At 57.8% G+C, this 18,872-nt stretch overlaps 2 protein-coding genes across 8 annotated transcripts in view; both read left to right on the top strand.

Moving 5' to 3' along the window:
- PPIF (peptidylprolyl isomerase F) overlaps positions 1-18,872 on the top strand; it is an 860,147-nt gene that overhangs the window by 650,618 nt on the left and 190,657 nt on the right. The gene's annotated exons all lie outside the window — the stretch shown is intronic.
- Positions 1-18,872, top strand: part of ZMIZ1 (zinc finger MIZ-type containing 1) — a 241,636-nt gene that overhangs the window by 72,642 nt on the left and 150,122 nt on the right. The gene's annotated exons all lie outside the window — the stretch shown is intronic.

Below are 18,872 nucleotides of genomic sequence, written 5' to 3'. Positions count from 1 at the left end.
GGGAGCTCTCTGCCTTTGGTGGGCAATCATGTACATGCGTGTCAGTGTTGTATCACTCATTCTTTCTCCATCTCTGTCTCTCTCTTTCTCAGCCTCTACTGCAAACATCAGCAGTGGCCCCTCTAGGCCAGGCCCTGGGCTGGGTAGGATCCCGAGGAACAGGTGTGCTCCCGACCTTCCAGGAGCTCCCCACCACTCCATCTCTCCCTTGGCTCCTGAATGTACCTTTTTGGTGCTCAGAAACCTGAGCCTGACTTAGAATTCCAGCTTTGCCACCCACCAGTAGTATGTCTTGGGGTGCTGCAGCTGCCCTGTACTGCAGTTCACAAGAGAGGGCACCCTGAGACCCTGGAAACAGACCCAGGAGTTTCTGAGCTATCCCTCTGCTCTGGCTGAGGTTTGATCCTAGGCCCAGTCACCCCTCCCTCCACAATAGAGTTGTGGGTCTTGTCAGGTGCTCTCCCCTTTCAGCATACAGCTCTAGTCCCACCTTCTCCAGGAAGCCTCCCTTGACCACTCTGAGGTCAACCAGGGTTTTCTAAGTACCTGTGTTGTGCCAAAAGAAGGGCTCGAGTCAGGGTGTGCAGAGATGACAGTGGACGGTTTCTACGCTGAGAACTGGCAGTCCAGATGGGGTGGTGGGGGGACAGGTAAAGAACCCACACCTTCCAGCATAACAGTGAGCACTGCAGGTGCCCAGCAGAGAGAACGGCCTTGGCTTGGTCAGGAACGGCTGCATACAGTATAGTTGCCCTGAACAAGGCCAGAGGCCGGGTAGGTGTGCAAGGTGCGATGCGGGCGGGGGGGTGGGGGTGGAGAGAAGAGTGTGTCCAGGCAAAGGAGCCGCAGGAGCACAGTCCAGCACGTCTGCAGAGTGAGTGCGGTCTGACATGACTGGGACGTGAGAGGAGGTTCAGGAGACTTTTCCAGGCTGAGAATTGAATGGAGCCAGGCAGGGACTTGTGGACCTCCTCTCCCTTGGGAAAGAGTCAGGGGCAGATGTCCCTCCAGCTCTGCATCGAGGACTAGGACAGCAGCAGCAGCTGCTCTGATGATGCATGGCTCCGTGGCAGGGCCATGGCAGGAGGCTTCGGGTAATCTCATTAGTGTGCCCGGTGGAGGGGACGAGTAATCCCATGCCTTTAGACTCACTTTTCCTTAAGCCGGTCCCTACCCATTCTCTCCCTAAATCCTTGTACTGCTTTGGTGACATCAGGTGGGACTGGACTGGACTTACCTCCATTGAACTGATGGGTAAAACAGGTTAGAGAGGAAAATTCTTGCGTGATGCCATAGCTCACAAGGGACAGGAACGGCGTCCGTCTGACTCCAGAACCCATGCTCTAATAACCCTCTACCATCTCCCAGACTGTCTTAGATTATCCAGGCTTATAGACTGCCCCTCCACTGTCCTCATTTTGCAGGTGAGGAAACTGAGGCCCAGAGAAGGTAAGACACTTGCCTAGGGCCACGCAGCAAGTTAAGGACAGAACTGGCACCAGAAGCTCACCTGGCCTGTTTGTGTCCCCACCCCACCCCACAAGCAGGCACAGGGATCCCCCTGGTCCCTGCCCACTTCTGCCTGGAGTACCCACTGTGCTTGGTCTTCCTGCAGTCTTTGGCACTGGCTCCAGTGGAAGGCACCAAGCTCCTCATCAGAAGGCTCCATTGTGCCTATTGTTTAAATATAGATTACTAATGAAATGCCTTTTCATTGCCTTCCCAGTGAATAGTTTCCGTGTAAAGTTAATTTGCAGTGTTATGTAAATTCTGTTTAACTTCAATCAAGTTTCTAATTATGTTTTTACCGCAGTAATTCCCATTTGATTTGTCATCTCCTGTTAGGTATTCGATGTTCGGTGGGCGGGCTTGCTTTCCGTCTGCCTCTCGGTTTTCCAAGGCCCTGACCTCCTCTCTGCTGTGTGTCTGTCTCTGTGGCTCCTGGCTTCTTCATCCCCTTCAGCTTCTTGGTGGCTCATTTCACACCTCCTCGCCATCCCTCCATCTGTCTCCTGCTTTCCTCCTTCCTTCTTTCTTCCTCTTGCCCAGCTGCACCTTCTTCCCCTTCTGTTTTCTTCTTTGTCTCCCCTCCTCCCTCCTTCTTGCCCTCTTTCCCCCTCTCCCTGTTTCTGTATCTATCTTCCTTCTCTGTATCTTCTTTATGTATCTTCCTTCCTTCTCTCTATTCCGCTCATGCCTTGCCTCTCACTCTTCCTCCCTTTCTGTATCTTTCTCTACTGCCAAGACTCTCTCTCCTGCCTCCTCTGCTCACCTTTCCATCCCAGTGCTCCTCCTCTCCTGAGGTCTTCTCTCCCTCCTCCTCCACGGTAGAGCCTTTCCCGAGGCTGCATTCCGGAGTGCCCGCGACAGAGCCTGAGAGGTGTGCTGGGCTAGGGGCTGGGACCACCAGAGGAGCCCTGTGCAGCCCTGAGATGGTGGGGTGGGGGACTGGTGAACAACACAGAGTCTAGGGTTGGGGTCTCCGGGTTCAAATCCCACCCCACCCCTTGTTAACTGTGTGACCTTCAGGTTAGTTCACATTGATTTCTGTGCTGCATCTGTAAAATGGGGTGATAATTTTACCTGCCTCCACAGTAGAGCCCTTCCCTAGGCTGCATTCTGGGCTGAGTGCCCGCAACAGACAGGTGTGCTGGGCTGGGGGCTGCCCAGCCCTGTGCAGCCCTGAGACGGTGGGGTGGGGGATTGGTGAAGAACACAGAGTCATAGAGTTATTGTGAGGAGTCAGTGAGATAACGTATGTGAAGGGCTTTAGTGGAGGGAGGGGCTTAGCCAGAATTAGCCTTTTTCTTTCTTAAGAGACAGGGTCTTGCTCTGTCACCCAGGGTGGAGTGCAGTGGCTCACTGCAGCCTTGACCTCCCAGGCTCAGCTGAACCTCCCACTCAGCCTTCTCAATACCTGGGACTACAGCTGCATTCCACCATGCCTGGCTAATTTTTAAAATTTTTTTTTTTTTTTTGAGACGGAGTCTCACGCTGTTGCCCAGGCTGGAGTGCAGTGGCGCGATCTCGGCTCACTGCAAGCTCTGCCTCCCGGGTTCCCGCCATTCTCCTGCCTCAGCCTCCTGAGTAGCTGGGACTACAGGCGCCCGCCACCGCGCCCGGCTAATTTTTTGTATTTTTAGTAGAGACGGGGTTTCACTGTGGTCTCGATCTCCAAATTTTTGTTAGAAACAAGGTCTCACTGTGTTGTCCAGGCTGGTCTCAAACTCCTGGGCTCAAGCAGTCCTCCCGCCCCAGCCTCTCAACGTGCTGGGATTATAGGTGTGAGCCACCACACCCAGCCCAGGAATTAGCTTTTATTTGGGAACTCTTGGCTATGCCTTTCATTTTTTGTGGCCTTCCTGAGATGCATCCGCAGTGAGTTTCTGGAGTCCTGGGGGTCAGGCCTGAGGCCAGGGCAGGGTGGGAGCTGGATGCAGATCCGCATAGAGCTGGCATTCCCTCTCCCCACTCTCCACCCCTCAGCCTTCCTCCCCTACAGCAGGGTCTCAGCTCTGCCTGTCAAGAGATGTGGCCTCCTTCCCTCTTAGTGGGACCATCTCAGGCTGTGAGGACAAGCCTGCCACCCTGGGGTAGTAGCGGAGGCACACATCCCCAGTGCTAGAAAAGTCCTCAAGACTCTGGCCCACAGACCTTTCCCAAGCAACAGACCAAAGGCAGAGCTGCTCCTGCTGAGTCGGACTAGACACCCCCTTTTTCTACCCTCCCTCACCCCCTAAATGCCCCAAAGGCTATAATATACCATGGACTCCAGCTACAAAACCACTGGTCCAGCTGCAGCATGTTGGCAGCTCTGCCATTGATCACAGGGACTTCTCTCTGAGACTCTGCTTCCCTCCTGTGTGGCCCCAACGTTGGGCTTTGGGATTCTCCCTGAGTGTGGGGATTGTCCCTGTAGTCAGAGAACGGCTGGGCAGCCACAGTTTCCCAGCAGACATCTGCCCTCTGGCTGGGGAGGGCGGAAGGAAAACACCAGACAGAGGCAGGGCTGGGGCTGGGCGGGTGCTCTGCCCCCTCCCTCTGCTCCCGCTTCCTCCCCCACTCTGCTGGCCTTCCCACCCAGCAAGCCCCTGGCACATCCAGGAAGCAGAAAACAAGTGCTGGGGGAGGGCATTCTTCTGAGTGAAGAAGGGCAGCCGGTCACTTGTCCTTCAGAGACACAGGAGCCTGGGCCACATGACCACCTGACCCACAAATGGCTGTGCATGTGTGTAGTGTACGTGTGTGTAGTGTACGTGTGTGTGTGTGTGTGTATCCCTGTCCCTGGTCAAGGAAACCTTAGCCATCACGTGGCTGCTTTCTCTCCCTATTTGTCCAAGTAAGCAGTTCAGGCCAGCTGCAGCCAGGAGGCCGTGACACAGAGCCAGGGAGAAAGGCCGCATTGGTGTGGGTGGTGGCAGTGAGGATCGCCATGGGCATCAGGGAGCCCTGAACTGGGTCCCAGAGCTCTTGGGCCTCAGAATATGGTATGGGGAGGCCTGGGCTGGGGAATGGCCTTGCTCTGATCCTCTGCCCTCCCTGGACCTCTGACCTCCCCGCCCCAACCCGCTTGTCAAGAAAAGGCACAGAGCTTGATAACAGAGAACCCTCCCAGCCCTAAATGGAGAGGGTGGGCACCTTCTGACCAGGGGGAGCCCAGAAAGGCAGAGTCCTTGCCAGAGAAAGGGGCACACATGGGCACAGGCACCGCGTGTATGGCCCCCGGAGTATGCGTTAGAGCCCTGACCTCTGTGGCAGGAGTGTGGAAGCCAGGCCTCCCACGTGCATCCATCAGGCCACTGATTTATTAGCACCTACTGTGTGCCAGGACCTGGGCTGGGCAGGGATAGGGGTTGTCAGAACACAGACCTTCTGGAACCTTTGTCAAACCCTCACCTCTGTGATATATTTTCTTCCCATTGGATGGGCAGTATCACCTTTCATTGCAAAACCTCTGTTGATCTTGTCATGAGCTGGCCATTTCGCACCCCACTGCCATTCCAGGAGGATGCAACCCCTACATTGTTGCAGAACCAGGAAGAGCAGTGAGAGGCACCACCGAGCCTCTCATGGACCAAGCAGGTGTTTCTAGCCAGGGAGAGTGTCCCCTTCCTCTAGGGAGGTGTGAGCCAGAGCCTGGGCTTCCAGAGCAAATGTGTGCATGTGGGCAGAACACAGAGGCCCTGGGCTTGGACACCTGGGGGCCTTCTCCTAGCCCACATGGGCAGCAGAGCACCAGGGGAAGTGGCAGCTGCAGAGTGGGGCCTCCCCGGGCCTTCATCGAGGTTTGTCATCCTGCATACTGTGTCTTGCATAGATGACACCGTCCCTGGGGGCCTGGAGGAGGAGGGCTGTGGTGGCTTTTTGGGGCCATGCTTCTGAGAGCCCACCTGCATTCATGTGTCTGTTTGTCTCCCTCCTCCCTGCTTCTTCCCTCCTTCCTTCCTCTGACAAACATTTCCTGGCACTCAAGTCTATACAAGGCCCGTGCTCCACAAAAGATACATCCCTCACCCTGCGTGATCACTGCTGAACTGGAATCCAGCAACATTCTAGGGTGGGCCCAGGGCCAGGCCCAGCTGAGGCCTAGGAGAGAGCTGGCTCTTGGCTAGGGAGCAGGGCATGGCTGATCCCACAGGCTTCCCTGGGTTCTGAGGAAGCTTAGGCGTACTTCCCCAGGATAGGCCCATGGCAGAGCCCACCAGGTGCCTGAGACAAGGGGGTGTAGAGAGCCGGCATCAGGGCCACGCAGAGCATCATCAGACCTTGTCTCTGTTGTGATGAGATCTAGGGTATTCAACCTGGAAGAGTCCCACAGGCTGGTGTGCTCAGGCTGTTCTGGGAAACGCCTGTTCAGAAAAGGGGTAGAGCTGGGTGGCCAGGGCTGAGGGTGACGTCACGCAGGTCCGCCATCATGCCACTTACAACTGAATGTGGATTCTGGGCAGAGGTGGTTGTAAAGCTGCTGGGTCAGCATCCCAGAATGCTGCCTAGGCCTGTACGTCCCCAGCCTCAATTTGCGTATCTCTGGGGTCGTGAGGCTTACTACTGCCATCCTGTAGCTCCTCCTGGGACATTGGGTGCTGGCCTCCCACCAGACTGACGCTGACTTCTGTCTTCTACTCTGCTTGTCTTAGGGCCACAGACTTTAGGCCTTTGGCAGTTTCCGATTGAGTCCCTCCCGGGCTTTCCTCCCTGCAGGCAAAGCATCAAGCTGGGTCTACAGGCCCCGCCAGGGCCTGTTTGATTGGGGTAATCTGGACAAGTCATCAGTGTCCTGTGCTCGCGGCCAGGGTGTGGCTAAAGTCAGTTCCTGCCTAAGCTGGGCTGACCCACCTTCTCACCACTCAGGGCCTCCCGGGGCCAGGAGGGACTGCTGTGGGCTCGCTTCATGACGAGGCCCTTGGGCTGCCTTTGGTACATGCAGGAGACCTGGATCCCTGCTCTGTCCCTGTCTCCGTCTCTGTCCCTGTCCCTGGGGTAATCTCGAGCAAGGCCAGGCCCCAGGCAGGCCCGCACCCCCTCCCATCTGTGTTCCTCCCCAGCACTAAGCCAAGAGGCTTTTGTCCCTGGTGGGCCCTCGGCCAGCTGGAAGAGTCTTCCTTGCTCTCTGGCCTATTTGCTTTCTGAGTCCCTGTTGGCCAGGCAGCCTTGGGGGCAGCTGCCTCCCAGAGCCTGTGGCCTGGGAGAGCATGAATGGGCAGGAGAGGGGGCTGGAGAGGGCTGAGGGCCTCTGTTCAGATCTCTGCCCTCACTGGGTCGGGCTGCCAACTTCTGCACTCCCACCATACCCCCAGCCTGTGGACAGGTAAGCCTCCAGTTCCTGAGGCCACAGGGAATGGGCTGGGTTCACCTGGAGGCCATGGGTAGCCCTGCAGCCCTTGGGCCAAGCTCCCTTCCCACCCGGACTCCTCCAGACACTTCAGAGGTTCAGGCATGCCCAGCCAGGGTCGGGTGAAGGGGTCTTCCTCTAGGCGCTGTGCCTGTGGTTAACATCACGTTGTCCTCATGTCAGGCTGCGTGGCCTCGTGGGGTGGCATGCCTCCTGCAGGAGCTCGACCTCCAGGAAGTTCTGCATTCGAAGCCTGGTCTTGGCCTTGCTTCACTTTTCCTCTCATCCTGGTCTCCCGGGCATGACTTCTCCCAGGGGACGCTGCTGTCTGCTGAGTTGGAAAGGCAGGGATTCGATCAGGGGCCCCTGCTCAGCTGTGTCTGAAGTGTGCCCTTCTGGGAAGAAAACCCATTTTTGTCGAGGCCTCACACTGGAAAATGAATGGTGGGAGGCCTAGAGGTAAGAGGCCAAAGGCCACTAAGCAGGCCAGCGTGGCCTGCCCACTCCAGCCCACAGAAAACACTGGTGCTTCTGAGGAGGCTCCCTCGGCCCTCCCTCTCCCCTGGGCTGGGTGGGGCCAGTGGGACAGGAAGCCAGGGCGGGCCTGGAGGACGGGGCTCAGGGTGGCCTGGGCCTGAGCCAGGGATGAGGCGAAACCCAACTCTGGCCTGGCCCCAGGCCGCAGCCGTGCAGGTCACTAGGCCTCGGCGAGTGGCCACCCGCCCACCCAACAGGAAGCCCTGCCCAGACACCACCTTTGCCCCACCCCGTATTCTCTACAGCTGGCACTTCTCCTATTTCCCGTGGGAGCTGCTGCCAGGAATCGTGCCCTCTAGAGAAAGGAAGCCCGACCTCGGGCCGCCCTGCCTCTGGCCTGCGCTGACCCCCTCCCTGGGCCTCCCCATGGTGGCAGCTCTGGGCCCATGCCCATCCCGCACCCCCCACACATACTAATGACTTATCTCCTCTCAGACGCAGCCTGTGACCCTTGGGGACCTAGCAGGAGAAACCTCACAGCGGGGCTAGGCCTGGGAGCCAGGAGGCTGGGGCTCTTGGTCTGGGATCTTCCACCAGCCTGCTGGCCCACCTGGGCAAGTCACTCAGCCACTCTGGGTCTCATCTGTAGAAAAACGGGGAGAGGCAGACGCTCTGCCCAGCAATGAGCATCCCATGGGATAAAGGGTTTGGGGTGGATTGAATGTATGCCCTGTGAAGGCAGCCAGGCTTGGGGGGTGACAACACAAAACCTCCCATCCACCCCTGTCTGCCTGGAAAGGAGCCCCTTTTCCCAGGAGCCGGGCGATGGAGCAGGCCTCCATCTCTCAGCTCTGCTCAGGGAGCCGGGCCAGAAGCAGGGATGGGGCTGCGCTGAGGGGCAGGCTCTCCCACCACCCTCCCAACCCCGTCCTCTTCCTCCCTTCTGGTAAGTGCTCTCTGACCCATGACCCACCTCCCCAAGCAAGCCCAAGCCCACCTCAGTATCAGCAGGGGTAGCAGCTTAGGGGATCAGCCGTGTCTTAAAGGGGGCCAAGCAGAGGGGTCAGGGCACCACGGGGAAGGACCTAAGTCGTTGTGACATTGGATGGGCTAAGACAGATCCGGGGGCCATCTCGAGCTCCTGGGCGAGCTGAAAGCTTGTCAGCAGCAGGGAAGAGCAGGCACCTGAGCAGCCAAGCCCCTGCCATGGGGTGGCCACAGCTCAGACTCTGGTGGCCTTGGACACATTGCCGCTCTGAGCCTCAGTGTCTGCATCCGGCAAGTGGACCTTTTGGAGCCAGTGTCTTAGGGTGCTGTGAGAAGTCCTTGAGATTTGGGAACACCGTGCTGGGCCCCCTGCGTCCCTTCCCTTTGAGTCAGCCTTTTCCGTGTGAGGGAAACGTTACAGGTCAGGGTTAGGACTAGACCTCATAGGCAGTGGGGAGCCACTGAAAGTTCTTAGAGGAGTAGTGAGTTCATGGGGAGAGGAACTGACAGCAGGGAAGCCTGGCACACTCATCCAGTGTTGGGGCCCTGATTCAGGAGGGGTCACAGGGCAAAGAAAGTTGGCCCATGTGGGTGTCAGCACCAGCTGAGCTTGGGAGGCCTCGTTTTCCTCCTGTAGCTGCGTGCCTGTCCGCGAGGCTGGGGAGGCACTGCTCGGAGCAGCACTGAGGCTGGCACCACCACCCCTCCTTCTTCCTCTGGTGCCTCTGTGTCCCACCGGCATGGGGTTGTCTGGGTTTCCCACTCAGGCCTGGGTGGGCCCCACTGCTCCTCCCTCCCTCCATGGCTTTTAACTCTGAATGGGAGTGGACTCTGGAGGCTGCAGTGGGCTGTGGGATGTGAGCCAGGGTGGGGGCATTGGCGGTGGGTGGAGTCACGGGCTGGGTGGCCATGAGTCAGGAATTGCTGGGCCTGTGTGTCATCTGGCTGTGTGCTGTGCTGGCTCCTCCTGCCTGTCTGCCTCATCTCGCCCGCCGCCATCTGGGCCCCTGGGCTGCTCCACCAGGTGATGGTGCTCTGCTCTGTTTCTAAGAGTTCAAAACCTAGGATGGAATAGTCAGGGGACCTGGCTGTAGGGCCCAGGCTCCCCAACACCGAAGGTGACCTTGGACAGGTCCCTTTCCTCTTTGAACCAGTTTCCCTCATTGAAGAGTGAATATTAGGCTGGCCTAATGAGACTCAGCCACTCTGGGTCTCATCTGTAGAAAAATGGGGAGAGGCAGACGCGCTGCTCAGCAATGAGCATCCGTGGGATAAAGGGTTTGGGTTGGGTTGAATGTATGCCCTGTGAAGGCAGCCAGGCTTGGGGGGTGACCACACAAAACCTCCCCATGCACCCGTCTGCCTGGAAAGGAGCCCCTTCTTCTGCCATGAAAGGGATTTCAGCCATGATCCCAGATGAGATCCGAGGCAGCTTTGAAAGACAACGCAGCCCGGTACAGTGGCTCACACTTGTAATCCCAGCACTTTGGGAGGCTGAGGCAAGAGGATCACTTGAGCTGAAGAGTCTGAGACCAGCCTGGGCAACATGGCAAAACCCTGTCTCTACAAAAAATATAAAAAATTAGCTGGGTGTGGTGGTGGGCGCTTGCAGTCCAAGCTACTTGGGGGGTTGAGGTGGGAGGATCGCTTGAGCCCAGGAGATCAAAGCTACAGTGAGCAGAGATTACACCACTGCACTCCAGCCTGGGTGACAAAGTGAGACTCTGTCTCAAAAAAAGAAAAGAAAGGAAAAAAGATAACCCACTCCAAACAAGTTAAATCAGATCTCCGGGGCGGGGCCTGCAGCCAGGCTTGAAACCTCTGGTCTGGATGGCCTCTGACGGGCCTCTCTCTTCGCCTCCCTGGATCCCCGGGCAGCACTGTGGGCCAGTGCATGAGTTCTGGAGCCCAGAGCCTGTACTGAATACAGCCCTACCACCTTCTAGTACTGGGCAAGTGAATTCATGCCTCTGAGCCTCTGTTTCCTCATCTGTGAGATGGGGCTAACACCACTCACCTTATAGAATCTGTACCAGCGTCAGTCACCGTGTTCTTTGATCTAAGCAGGTTCCCTGCCACTGCTGCCTTCACTGCCCATTCATTCTTCCAGCAAACATTTGGAGGTTCCTGGACCTGCCAGCCTGGTCCTGGGTGCTGTGGTGTCAGGAAGAGGACACCCACCATGGGGGTCCAGCCTTTTAGGCCTCTCCAGGGCCCCAGAGGATGGGCTCTGTCTGTTGATGGGCAGGTGAAGGGTGACTCCCCTGAGAATCTCACCGCGTCACTGGACTGAGGGAACCCCTCTCTCTGAAAGAATGAATGAGACCCCAGATTCAAGGGAGAAGAAGGGGCATCCTAGGACTTCCCTGACAGCCTCAGCTGGGAAGCCCCTGGGGAGGCCATGAATGCCTTCTGGGGTGGGCCCTGGGCCATGCTCTGGGCGGATGCTGGCTCAAACAGGGCTGGCAGTGGACAGAACGGAATAAGGACCCTCCTTGTAGTCCATCACTGAGCCGGACTGTGTCCTCCATCCCATGGTCCTCCTAGGAGCCTGGGGCATTGGCAGGCATCGTTCCTCCTGCTTGGCAGAGAGACAGAGACTTCAAGGGATGGGAGGCACTTGCCCAGGTCAAGGGTGAGTGGTACAGGCTGGATTTGAACCCCACTTCTGTATAAACAAAATCCCAGTGGGGAAAGTCAAGCTTCCCTGGGAATCTGCCCTGGTGGGTCTAAAACGTGATCGGCGAACCTGTCATCCCCTTTCTTCCCCGGCCTTCCAGCGGGTCCCCTGCAGACCACCACTGGCTGTCCTTGCGGGAGAGAGCTGATGTTCTTGTAAATAGCAAGCGCTCCTGTCGCCCAGGCTCTGAGAGCCAGAGGTTGAACCATGCACTTGTTAACCCACTAAACCTTCTCCCTCCTCATGACCCATTGAAGAAACTGAGGCAGAGAGAGGTGCAGGGACTTGGCCAAGGCCACGTGGCTTGTGAGCCGGCCAGGATTTCATCCAGGCCTGGGTGAGGTTAGAGCCCATGCCCAGACCCGCCACCGCCCGCTAGCAAGAACAGGACTTTCCTTTGTCTGGCATTTTTAACTCTGGGTCTCGGCCATCACTTCAGACTGTCCTGGCCCACGTGTGGCCAGAATCCCAGAGGGATGCCTGTTTGGGAAGCGTGACCACTAGGGGGCTGGCGCCTGGCCCAGGAAGGGGGTCATCGAGAACACTCAGTGCTCAGTGGTTTGTGTGTGCCACCGACAGTGCCCGTGCCCTTCAGCCCCGCGACCTTCCTGTGCCAATCATGGGTATGTCAGTTCATCTAATCCTTGAGCTGCTGTTAGCCCCAGATGAGGAAACAGACTAGAGGGATAAGTGACTTTCTTGTGGGTCAGGATTGGACCCCCTGGGTCCTCAGTTGGACCTCCAACACCAAAATGGACCTGGGTTCCATTCTGGTCCCCAAACCGCCTTTGGGTTTGTGTCCCCTTCTCTGTAGGGTGGCAGGCTTGCACTCAGAGCTTCCCAAGGACCTCCAAGGACTCTCCTGAGAGCCTCTGCCAGGCCCATTTAATGCTGCAGGGCATTTAGGATTGGGTGCCTCCCAGAGGTGGGATGGGGTGCCCTCTAGGGCAGCTCTCAGAAGCATAGGGCCAGATGGTTGGCACCAAGCAGAGTGGACAGAGGCAAGAGGCAAAACTTCTAAGAGAGGCCACCAGCAGGAAATTCCACTTAGATCCCTGGCATTGGGAGCGGCAAGGGCCCAGGTGGGTGCCGGGGGACCTGGTCTGGCCACCCCCAGCTGGGTGCCCCTCTAAGCAAGACCTCGGTCCCTGGAAAAGGGGTGGCTGTGCCCACCCTGTGGAGCCTGATGAGTGGTGGGTGTGGAAGGGAGTACCTGGCATGGATTTTGCACCTGAAGGATGCTTGGCACCTTAGGCTGCTGCTGTGGAAGAGGAGGTGACCCTCTCCGGGGAGCAGCTGGTTCTATGAAGCCTCCCCTGAGTCGGTCTTGGACTCATCTGAGGCCAGGACTCATCTTCTCAGAGCCCTGGGTCTTTCTCTGTCTCTGTGATACGGGGTTCAGTGCCCCCACCCCAGGCAGGACCCCAAGTCTACACTGGGCAGCAACCCTGAGCCAGTGATAATGATGACTTATGGCCCCTGTTTACGGAGCATTTCCCGTGCACGTGCATATGGGCCTAATCTTGTTATGTCCTTCAACAACTCTGTGAGAGTAATGACTCTTAGTATCCCGCATTTTACAGATGAGGAAACTGACCCAAGTTCCTCGCCCAGCATCACGCAGCTAAGTAAGCACCAGAGCTGAGGCCTCTCTGATGCATCGGAACCCAGAGAGGCCACCATTCTATGCTGTGCCCTCATCCCTTAATTAAAGGAGAAATTGTTCCTTTGGTGACCTGGGGAGAAGGGAGCCCCATCCCTCTTCCTCGGGTGTGAGTGGGCCACCTGTCAGAGCTCAAGGCCTCTTTGCTTGCTTGGAGGTGTTGGCTGGGGCAGTCGGGACAGCTTTTCCCCTCCCTTTCCCAGTTCGAGGTCTGATGCAAACTCAAAGGAAAGGGAAGCCAGTCCCTAAGTCATCTGTTTCTGAATTCTAGTTCCCCTTTTCATCATGGTGTGACCTTGGCTGGGCCCTTCCCTCTCTCTGGTCTCAGTTTGTCTCTTTGTACAAGTCCAGCACCAAGGGGCTAGGTTGGCAGGGGCCGGAGGCCAGACAAGCCACGCATGTGCACCAACAGCCAGGGCACGGCTGAGGCAGGATGGGCAGAAGTCATTCCTGGGGCCTGGGCGATGCTGCATGAGCTCTTCCTCCAAGAGGAGGTGCCCCTCCAGCTTGGCCCTGAGAGCACAGTAGATCAGGACTGGACAGGGGGCGCAGCCTTGGAAAGGCCCCCAGGGATGTGTGCATGTGCCCTGCCCCAGGAATGCAGCTGCATCCTGCTCACTGCTGCCCTCTGCAGCTGTCTCTTCAGCCCAAAGCTCTTCTCCCCCAAAGGCTCTGGGCCTTTGCACAGGAAGAGGTACCCTCCTGCCTGAAAGACTGCCCAAGGGACAGTGGCCCTGACCCCCATTTTGTTTCCAGGCCGAGCTGCGCAGGCCCGCCAGCACTTTATGCACATGCCCCTAGTTATCTGAGGATTACCCGTCTCCTGTGTCTTCCCCACTGGCGTCACACAATGTGTGAGCACTCTGGAGAAGCGCAAAGGCTGGGCAGGTGCTGGCCTTTAGCCCCGTCCCCACCCCTCCCAGCCCTACTCTGTTTACCTCTTCTCCTTCTTTTCCTTCTCTGCCGGGTAGCAGGCGTTGTCATCAGTTGTTTTTAAATAAAGGAATAAATGAAATGAACAACTTCTAGAAGTCACTTTATAGCCCTGTTTTTAAAATGAGGAAACCAAGTTGCAGAGATGTTAGATGGGTGAGGAGGGTAGTTCGGAACCCCCCGCTGCCCTTCCCCAGTTCCCACTCTTTGGGTCCCCACAGTGCCAGGTGGGGGACCCCAGGTTTGCATGGCATTTCCTCTGGCCACAGGAACTTCCCCCACATGGAGGTGTCCTGAGGGCCCAGCAGCAGGTGCCAGCCACGACTTCCCATGATGTCAGCTTGCCAGGCCTGCACTTCTCTCGCCTGGTGTTCCTGCCTTCCCAGCAGGTCAGCCCGGAGCTGCCTGTCCGCCCTTCCCTGGCCACTTTCCAGCCTTCCCCATGGGAGAGAGGAAGGCGAGGGAGCCAAGGGGCATGTGGCAAGGAGCGGAAAGCAGGCCCAGCAGGCAGGCTGGGCTTCCACGGCTGGGCGTGGGAAGACGGTGCCTACCATCTGCTGGAGGGCAGCCCGGAGCCTCCTCACAGGAGGTGAAGACCGACAGGATGATCGAACCAAGGGTACCTCGGGACTCTCGGGCAGCCCCACCCAGGACTTCCCGCGGACCCCAAACTACCAGCTTCCGAGGTCCTCATTCATTTCTGTTCCTTGAGGCCAACTGTAGTTACTGCTCTTCGGCGAAAAGATTGAGAGGATGTGCAGTTCTCCCAGAGCACCAAATCCCTGGGTTCAGCTCTGCTGTGCTTGGAATGAGGACTACCAGGTCCCTGCCCTCATGGGCCTGGAGGCTGAAGAGATAAACAGGCTCCTAATTTTAATTATGCAAGGGAAAAGAAACACCAGCATGTCTGGAAGTTCAGGGAGGGTACCTAGCCCATGGAGGTGGCTCTCAGAGAAGGCAGCATGAGGTGGTGGCTCTTTGCACATCGAAGGATGGATAGGGTTCCAAAGAACAGTGACCAGACGTAGAGCTGCACAAGGCGCCATGTAGGGGACTGCGGCTCCTGTTCTGCCACTGTGTGATGCGTGGCCTTTGCTCTCTGCTCAGCAGTTTCTTCCTCCGTAAAGTGGGACTTCACAGCTCCCTGGTGACAGGATTGTGCTGAGGATGGAGTGGTGGAGTGGGGCAGTGAGAGCTGCCAGGGTTACTGAGGAGGGAACCTGGCAGGTGGGAGACTCCACCATGTTTGAGCAGGTTGAATGGTTCTCTTTGCAGGCATAAGGGGTGTGTGTGTGTGTGTGTGTGTGTGTGTGGTCAGTTGGCAGCAAGTGTGAACAGCTGAGGCCTAATGACAGGAGCTCTGAGGTGGCATTGGTGCCACAGCACCCTGGGGCAGTGTGACCCTCTCCCCTCGTTGTCCATGGGGGAGGTCCTTGCTACAGCCAATGTCCAGAGCACCCTGGAACCTCCGCTGGTGGGTGCAAGGCCGGAGGGGCGATTTAGGGCTGCCTCATCCTTCTGGCCAGTGGGCCTTGGCCTGCACCCTGGCCCAGCCTGGGTCTGGCTCTTCCCTGTGTCTGGATCCTCACCCCCAGCTTGGTGAGGTCAGGGAACAGGTATTTCAGGAATGCAGGAGGCGGGGCAGCCAGCCCCATTTGGATAACCATGGGGTAAATATTTGCCTTGCTCCTGGAGTCAGCACTGGCCTGCCAGGGGAGGACAGGGGCCTGTCCCTGGGGTCATGTAAGGGGATGTGTGTGGTGGCGGGGCTCTCCAAGGTGGGGAATCCCCTGTCACCCCAAGAATCTGCTTGTCGCCTGACCAGCAGCTGTTTGGCACATCTGTGAAATGAGGGTAGAACAGCTCAGGCGCCTGAGGGTCAGTGTAGCGGGAGCTGGTTCTGCTGGCTCAGCCAGGGGAGCGGTGGGTTGGACCAGGTGTGGGTGGACACCCTTGTAACCACCGTTCTGATCCCCGCTTTGCCACTTATGACCTTGAGTAATTACCCTTGCCCTGACTTAGGTGGGCACCGTGGGCTGAGCTCTTCCTCCTTGGCACCTGCATCTGTACACCCCGTATCTTGTGAAGGCCTCACAGCTACCAGGGCCAAGACACGTGTGTGGTCAGCAGCAAGAAGGAGGAGCTGAGGCCTGGTTATGGGAGCCCTGAATTCCAGGTTCAAGGTGTAAGCCCTGATGTAACCCCTGCCCAGCACAGCACCAGGGCCACCTGCCCCCTCCCCCAGTGCAGCCTGGAGCCTTCTCTGGTGAGAGACAATGGAGGGCGGTCGGCCCCTACTTAGGGAGGAGCTAGGGGCTCAGGGAAGCCTAGTGACTTGCTGAAGGTCCTCCAGCAAGTGTTCAAACCCAGCTCTACCCACTCTTGCCCTAACCCTTGAGGCCAGGGGCTTCAGCCCCAGCTGTGGACTCCCAAGCCTTAGCAGCTGTAGAGACCAACTGGCTACTTAGCCACAGGCCTAGAGCCACCCCTGGTCCTGGATACCCCACATTTTGGGCACCTCTACCCTCCAGGAATCCTGGATTGACCGACCCTGCATCTCTCTGGGTCAGACTCAGCCCTGGGTCAGCTTGACCAAGTGCCTCCACCCCAGCCCATACCCAGGTCCTTCCAGGGATCCCTGGAGAAGGTGGGGCTGGGAAGATAGATATGGGGGGAACCCCTCTTGGTCCCAGGACAGTCCCTACCCCCAAGTGACATCTGCCTTGTCTGAGACTCAGCCTTGTCACTTTCCAGCTGGACACCTCTGGCAGCCCCATCCTTCTCAGTGTCATGTTCTGCAAAACAGGAGTGGGTCCTGGCCTCCCCTCCCCCAGGAGCTTCAGATGCACTGTGAGAGTGAAGGGTGTTTCAGGCTGCTGTCTGCACGCGACCCTTTCTGTTCTCGAAATGAGAAGCTGCCCTGTGGTCAGGATCTCACACCCCCCAGAAGTGAGAGGTGCTGTGCTGAGGGTGCCTGGGAGAACTATCTGGGCATTGGGGTCCCTGCCTCATGGGGACATTGGGTGGGCCTCCACTGGCCTTGAGGCTCAGGCTGCACCCACTCCGTGGCACCAAGGCCTTTACAGAAAAGAGCGCTCCCCTCCAGCCCTTCGTGGTTTATCCTTGCCGTCTGACCAGGCTGGGAGCAAACGGGGCTACACCTCATCTCCTGTCCTCTCTTCTCCCTGAACTCCCCAGGAGGCCAAGTCCACACAGGCTGTGAGCCTCGGCTAAGGCACCAGCAGGGTGGGTGTGCACAGCATGGCACAGGCTCCTGGTCCCTGAGACCCCCTTTCCCAGCATGAGGGGTGCCCAGCGCCGTCTGGCCCTGAGCAGGGCTGCTGAGCAGCTCCCAGGGCTGGGCAGGGTTCAGGCTCTCAGGCTGGCTGCCGCGTAGTGGGCAGACTGAGTGGGCATGGGTTGCTTACTCACATCCCGGCTGTGTTCCTGTGAGCTCCTTATTAGCTGTGCAACCTCAGGAGGTTATAGAACCTCCTGGCCTCATGTGGAAATCAGGGATGTCAGTGTCTACCTCACAGCGTTTCACTGAGGGCTAAAGGAAATATCCAGGGCACAGTCCACAATATGGACTCAATACAGGGCGCCCTCCTACTCCCTCTCTCTTTCCCAGCGGGGTGGCCCAACACAGGCTCACTGTCCCCCAACCAGGGCCTGAGTTCAAATTCTAGCACCCCCACTTATGGCTGTGTGACCCTGGCTGGGTCCCTTCCCCTCTCTGATCTCAGTTTGCCCTTTGCACAAGCCCAACACCAAGGGGCTGGGGTGGTTGGGGTGGCTGGGGTGGCTGGGGCAGTGAGGTACGTGCATGAACCGTGAGCCGAGCACCCATGAGAGGCTGATGGCCCGACACCGTTTCACGGGGCCTGGCCGATGCTCACTGGGGAGCAAGGGCTTTTCGGCTCTGGCTTCCGTCTCAGCTGCCAAGATAATTATTTTCTCTCTGTCAGCGGCTCTGCTGGCCAGCTTGCCTTTGGAAAAGGCCTAGCTGTGGGCGGTGGGGAGGCAGGAGACTGACTCCAGTTCTGCCCCAGTCACTGACTCACTGCATGACCCCATATGAGGGCAAACGCTGCCTGTCTCTGGGCCTCAGTTTCCTCCTCAGTGAAAGGGAAGTATTGGGGTCAATGAACCCCAAAACCGTTTGTATTTCCAAGGTAAGCAGAATTTGGGGGCTGCCAGAACCAGAAGGTCAGGATGTAGAGCCACTTCCTCTCCCCATGGCTGGGGTGGGGACGCTGGGCCTGGCTCCAGGATCTTGGGGTGTAGGGTTCCAGCACTCATGGAGCCCAGCACCGGCCCCCACAGGGTCATCCATGCATCAGCTGACGTGTGCGGAGAGCCGCTGGTGTCTGGCCCTCACATGCACTGCCTTACACAGTCTGCACAGCTCTTTGAGGGAGGCCTTCTCGTTGTTTCTATATCCCCTACCACAGTTGAGGAAACTGAGGCAGAGGGAGGCTTAAGAAACGTGTCCAAGTCACACATTTGGTATGAGGGCAAAGCCAAGCTTTGAAGCAGATCCTTGTGATTACTGAGCCTGCCTCTCGATCACCAGGCCTCTTTGCCTCTTACCGAGGCCTGGGCACCATTTCTCCCTGGGAGCCCCTGCCTGTGCACAGTGAGGTGGAGCCCAGGCTAAGGCCCTTACCCAGCCCCTTGGCATATATGGAGGCCTATGCTTCGTGTGATGTGGGCACCACCTCCCCTGCTGTGAGCCACGGGCCTTGTTCTGAGAGGAGCTCGGCCCTGCAGTCAGGTTTCCTGGTTTTTAGAGGTGGGCACTCCGGTGCAGAGAGGCACAGTGATTGTTCACGGCCACGCATCGGGACACTTTCACAGCCAGAGCCTGAACTCAGGGATATGCACATCCCAGCCTCCAGCTGAGACCCCAGAGAAGCCCACCAACCAGACCTCTGGGTCTCATCTTCCCTCCTGCCCTCGGGACTCTGTGGGCAGTGGGGGGCGTGTTGGTGGGCCGTTGAGGAGGTGGACCAGCCGAGCGCCACCCAACAAGGATGGTCGTGTACCTGCATGCCCAGTGCACCAGCAGGCCCTGCACTTCTGCCTGCTGCTGTCTCTGCCCCGGGCACCACTGTCTCTGGCCTGGACTCTGGAGCAGCGTCCCCACTGCTCTTCTGCCTCCTCCTATCCCTCCAAGCCCTTCTCCTTTCACAGCCATGGGGGCTTCCTGAACTAGAACTAGGGTCACGTCCCTCAGCTGCCCAGATGCTGCTGTGGCTCCTGCCCATTCTCTCTCTTACTGTCCCTGGCCCGTGGTC

Source organism: Macaca thibetana, chromosome 9 (genome assembly GCF_024542745.1).
Source record: "Macaca thibetana thibetana isolate TM-01 chromosome 9, ASM2454274v1, whole genome shotgun sequence".
Taxonomy (NCBI): domain Eukaryota; kingdom Metazoa; phylum Chordata; class Mammalia; order Primates; family Cercopithecidae; genus Macaca; species Macaca thibetana.
Note: the sequence above shows the minus strand (reverse complement) of the source record. Positions and strands in the feature narration are given on the sequence as shown.